Raw genomic sequence first — 6,371 nt, forward strand, 5'->3', positions numbered from 1 at the left:
TATTTTATTAAATAAATAGTAATAAATATTACATTATGTTATATTATATTACATAACTTAAACATGCAATTCCAGAGACATCAGTACTTTTCTTCTGGAAGGCTTTTGGTTAATTAATTAATTAACTGATTAGTTAGCATCACAGTAGCTTTTTCAGTACAAACAAGCACATTATAACAAAGTGTTTTTAAAAAATAGATTATGAAACATTCAAGAGGATGTATCCAACAAGGATAAAATCGCCAAATATCTGAGCATTTCCAAGATCATTTTCGAGCCTTTTTTTTTTTTTTTTTTAAATAATACAGGCCTATATCGGAAATCCACTTTGGTGACCCATGCAGGGGTGGTCAATAATTTCTATAGAGTTTGTTAACTTCAAAAAGTGTCAGACAGAAGCAGCGCAGGTTAATGAGGTTAATGTGTGTTTTGAGCTGTGTGATGGAGCTGAAGGCCCCTCGCTGAGTACTCCTCCCCTCAGCACCTCACCCCGGCCGGGACAAAAGGCTCAGGACGAGCTAAGTCCACAGACACGGGTGACATCTGCTACTTGCCCGGTGGGCCGGCGAAGCCTCGAGCAGAATACCAGCATATAGAGGGTGCTGACGCTGGCATCTGCCGCCGAGGGCCACCTCTGGAGCCTTCAGCCATATATTGTCAGCATCATAAGACCTTTTTTTGGAGGCATCCTAAACGAGCACACAACTATCCGCCAGAGACCAGCACACTCCTGCGGCATTAGATGCTTTGAACATTAAAATATACCCCCAAAAAAACTTTATTTTTTTGCATGCAAAGGGGTAATATGCTATTTAAACCGAATTACACATAACGTTACAACAAAGTCTAAGTTCATTCCGTAAAATGTTTTAAACAAGAGAATCCTGCATTTTGCATTCAGTTCTATTGTTATTGAAATGATTTAAACTGTGGCTCAAGTTTTGAAGACTGTTCTGCCTATTTTCTATCAGTTTTAATCTTTGGTTTGAATTAACAAACCAAATCTTTTATTATTTTTAAAAACATGAATTAAATTATTACACCGCTTGATGTCACTTAACACAAATACACATAAATATACCAAAATTGACAAAAATATGTTTTTCTCTTTCCTCTCTCCTCTCTCACATCTCGGCTCTCGCTCCGCTCATTATTATATATAGAGTAGTATCTATATATATATATATATATATATATGACACCAAGCTTTTTCTTGAAGTGCTTAATAACTTAGAAAATCATGTATTTGTTTGTATTGTATAAACGTTGCCGCAGTTTAGAGGAGCAAATTGCATATTAACAATTTACATACAGTTACAGTTCAAAAAGTTTTGGAACATTCACACCACATTTTTAATGTTTTTTGGTGAAAGAATTCTCTTCTTGCTCATCAAGCCTTGCATTTATATTGCTCCAAAATAAAGAAAAAAACAGTAATATTGGTGATATATTATTACAACTTAAAAGTAAATATCATTTTCTATTTGAATTACTTATAATAATAATAATAATTGATTCCTGTGATGCAAAGGCCTGAATTTGTCAGCATCATTCCTCCAGCCCTTCAGTGTCACAAGTAACAGTCCAAGTCTATCTACATGAGCAGTTATGAAATCTGTCTAATAATCTGAATTTTATATATGAGTAGGTGGACAACAGTTTCTGCTGTTCTTTAATAATATTTGATGAAGTAAAGGTTTATAAATAACTTGCAGTAATCTCATATGTTCAAAATTAAGAAAATGAATAATAAGATAATTCTCTTTACATATCACTTTCCTTTTACTATCAATTTAACCCAATCCTAGTCTGCAGAATCCCAGTATAAAGTATGATTTATTTAAAAAAAAGACAGAAAAGAAAATTACTGACCTTTTCCCCACTTACTCACCAGACTAGTGTATATTTGTTGATAACAATCAATACCAGTATTATATTTTAAAACAATACTTTTCTTTGTTTTTTTTTGTGGTTTTTACTTATTTGCATTCACTAAAAGTATCTCTATCAAAAAAGTATCACATGGGTTCTGAAATAAATATTTAGTTCAGCAAGAACTGTTTTTCCACTTTGTGATGAATGAATCATCATATTATATGATTTTCTTTCTAAAGATCATGTGTATAATGCTCCTTAAAATTGTTATGTAATTCAGGACTGTTGTGGCGATCTACAGAAATCAATGATAATATTAAAGTATAAATCAAATTAAAAACAATTAGTTTAAATTTAATAATCAATATCACAATATTACCTTTTTTTTCCTGTATTTTTGATCAAAATAAGGCAGCTTGATGACGAAGAAAACTTCGTTCAAAAACCTAAAAATAGTAATTTTTTGCACAACTTTTGACCTGTACTGTATGTATATATGATATATATATTTTAATATATATTTTTATGAAAAACTATTTTTATATGCTTTTTGCGTTGGCATGTATTTCATTTTTATTAATGTAGCCTAAATATTTGCATGAAATAAACCTTTTTTATTTATTTATTTTGTGTTTACATTTCTCAAAACAAGTAACTTTAAACAGGCTATTTCTGAAGACTTATTAGCATCACACAGCTTTCTCACTGCACTCGACCACCAACCGTAAAATCACACAACTGCAAATACCGACAAGCTCTTGTACAAACAAAACTACACGACTCTTCAGAAAAGGAGACATTTTATACCAGATGCAGGGCAATAAATGGCAAAGGAAGCGTGTCACCCACTGAGACACATTCAGATGTTAAAGCGTGTAAAGGAGGAGTTTGAGGGTCTGGTTTAAACTCGCTGAGATCCTTTAACATGTTAATGTTACACGCGTCTGTCTGAGCTGTATATAAGCGATCTGAGGACACGGAGATGGACACACTTGCTGCTCTTGAAGCGACTGTCAGGATGCGTGAAGAAACTGGCAATTCACCAGTGCTGGGAAAAACCTCTTTTTCCATCGCAGACATTCTGGATCCCTCCAAATTCACCGGAAGACATCAGGAGACCAGAGACATCAACACGCGGGAAATCTCGAGTGAGTCTCAGCCAGTCATGTGTTTCAGAAAGTTAAGCAGCATATTAGTGTTGGTCGGTGCAACATATTTCACCTGGAGTTATCTAGCTATGTAGTGTGTGTGTGTGTTTGTGTGTTGTGTGTGGTGTGTGTGTGTTTTAGTTTATTTGCAAAACATAACTCAATTTTTTTTTTTTTTTCAAAATTATGTTATCATGTTTTAATTGTTTTTAAATGTGTTAGTTATTAAATTTTTTTAGGTTATTTTCTTCTGCAGTTTGAGATTATTTGGAATACCATAACACTAAATGATTTGTTTTTGCAAGTAACCTCATAATATATCTATATATATATACTAATTTATATGATATATATAAAATACCACATTAATATTATATTATTATTAAATAATTGACCGCTTTTTTCTTACATTTCAGTTGTGCACTTGCAAATAAAGACAGTGCAATGACCTTGCATCTGAAACCGGCAGATCAAACATGCCCAGTGTTTCTGTTGCAAGGGTAAGATCGAAGCGCATCCGCACCGCATTACACTGGGTAGCTGGCGCATCCTGAGCGAAGAGCTTCTCACAGCCCCGATCTTGCTGTGTTTGATGAGCGCCACTGCATCGCCACGGGCCCTCCGTCTCGCCGAAACACCGGTCAGACTGGTTTCAGAACCGACGCACAAACGGGAAGAAGGACAAGAAGGGTCAAGGATAGAGGAGCAGAACCACTGCGCAAGCCAGCGTTCACGCAAAAACCATTCACTCTGCGCGGCTGACATCATTGCAAATCCTAGTGCAATTATTACCACACCAACAACACCGTACCTGACACACCTCACCATCACCACACCCTCCTGGATGTTCTGATTTGAACATTTTAATCCTCTACTTCTTTTGGATGATACAGTAAGACTGAGCTGAAGAATCAAGAACTTTTTCAATTCTGTAAATTAGAACCCTTGGGAAAAGTTCTGAAGAATTTCATGTGAAAAAGTTTATTTTAAGGAATGAAAGAACTAGCAATATATTTAATGTAATCTTTAACTTTTCATTATAATAGAGGTCATCGTTTTTTTTTTTTTTTTGGCATTAATTTTTTTGTTTATTTATAATGTCTTTAACATTTGTATTTTATATCACCTTTTAAATGTAAGTAAATGTAAGTGCGTCACAATCAGTTTATTTTTAGCATTTTGCTGCTATTTTTCTTATTTTGCCCTTTTTGGAAACATAAATGTAGATGTTCTTCCATAAGAGCGCCGTAAGATTTTGTTTGGTGATCACAATGCACAAAGTGTTACTGTGGACCCAATTACTATTATAAGTTATTATAATAATATGACAATTTTTTCCTTACATTTCAGTTTGCTGCACTTGCAAATAAAGACAGTTGACAAGATTGACTGCACTGAAAACTCGGAGCAGATTCAAAACATGCCCAAGTGTTATCTGGTGCGAAGGGAAATCGAAGCGCATCCGCACCGCCAGTTCACACTGGATCAGCTGCGCATCCTGGAGCGAAGCTTCCAGAACAGCCCCTTCTCTCTGTGTGTTGAGCGCCACTGCATCGCACACGGGCCCCTCCGTCTCTCCGAACCACAGGTCAAGATCTGGTTTCAGAACCGACGCACCAAATGGAAGAAGGAACAAGAAGGTCAAGGAGGAGAGGAGCAGAACCACTGCGCAAGTCCAGCGTTCACGCAAAACTCATTCATCTATGCGCTGCCTGGACATCATGCAAATCCTGTGCATTATTACACACCACAAACACCGTACCTGAACACACCTCACCATCACCACGCACCCTCCTGATGTTCACAGATCTTTGAACATTTTATCCTCCTAGCACTTCTTTTTAGGATGATGAGACCAGTAGACTAGGCTGAAAGATGGAACTTTTTTAAATCTGTAAATTAGAACCCTTGAGAGAAGTTCTTGAAGGAGAATTTCCATTGAAGAAAGTTTATTTTGGGAGAATGAAAGAACTACCTAGCAATATATTTATTGCTTATTCATTTAACTTTTTTACAATAATGTCATCTTTGCATTTTTTTTTGCATTATTTTTTATTTATAATGTCTTTAACATTTTGTATTTTTATATCACATTTTAAATGTAAAGAGTAAGTAAATGTAAGAGCGCACAATAAAGTTTATATTTTAGCATTTTTGACTGCTATTGTCTTATTTTGCCATTTTGGAAACATAAAGTATATGTTCCATAAGAGCGCTTAAGATTTGGTTGGTGCTCACAATGCACAAAGTGTTACTGTGACCAATTACCAATATTAACGAAATAAAATAATCGAAAGTAATAAAAAAAAAAATTTAAAAAGTGCTGCGGCCGATAACTGACGAGACTTGAGCTTAGGACGCGCATCCACGGGCTGATCTAGCCTGAGAATACATTTATTATACGCTATTGAGCCAAAATTGAACAACATTTATTGAGGGAGACAGTGTGTTTTCACTGGAGAATTTTATGTTTCTCCATTCAACAGAGAAGAGGAATAGAAAGCCACACTTGCATGCCCGCAGAGGAGGCATTTTCAAAGATGGGCCCTAAAATTTTATGCTTTTAGTTTGAATGGAAAAATCATTATACACCTACTACAGTTAGTCCAGATATAAAAAAACAACCACACCCAAAAACGAAAGAACGTGACTCACAAACGAGGGAATTTAATAGATTTAAACCGCAGGGCTGATTTTTCCATATGGAGGGGCAGAAAAAAAACAGTGTGACAGGACAGGGAAATCCAATGGATTAAAAAGCGCAGCAAAACCGAAAAGAAGAAGTGACTCACGGATGGTAAGTCTCGCTGGCTGCATGATGGGAAAAAGGTGAACAGGAGATGATGAAACAATGAGACAATACGTTTGAAAAAATGACTTCCAAACTGAGTCAGCAACAGGAACAACATACTGTACTGTAAATTCCGACACATGGCGTTTCGGTTAAACATCCAGATGTCCACTGGCACATTCAATAAAATACGCCTGCTCTCTTTTTTTCGTGGTTTTGAGGAGAACCATAGACAAGCTTCTTATTATTTCCTGAATCATCAGTTGCTTCATGCCAGTTTAGCAAGCATGGAATGGAAGTCATGGAAACATATATTAGCTCTTCAAGGCAAACATTGCTCGACAACCACTGAAGATTAAGAGAGGGGGAAAAAATATAAAAAAGGGAAGAACAACTGATTAAAACCAGGCCGGATCTGTGATATTTCTGCAAACAAAGACTCTCTCTCAAAGAACATTTAGGTGTTTTTTTACTCATGGCTTTAGTCCACTTGTGTCGTCGTTCATTTGGCTCAAATTAAAAAAAGCTTATAGAATTAAAAGCATTTTTTTAAAAAG

This window comes from Cyprinus carpio, chromosome B8 (assembly GCF_018340385.1).
Source record: "Cyprinus carpio isolate SPL01 chromosome B8, ASM1834038v1, whole genome shotgun sequence".
NCBI lineage: Eukaryota > Metazoa > Chordata > Actinopteri > Cypriniformes > Cyprinidae > Cyprinus > Cyprinus carpio.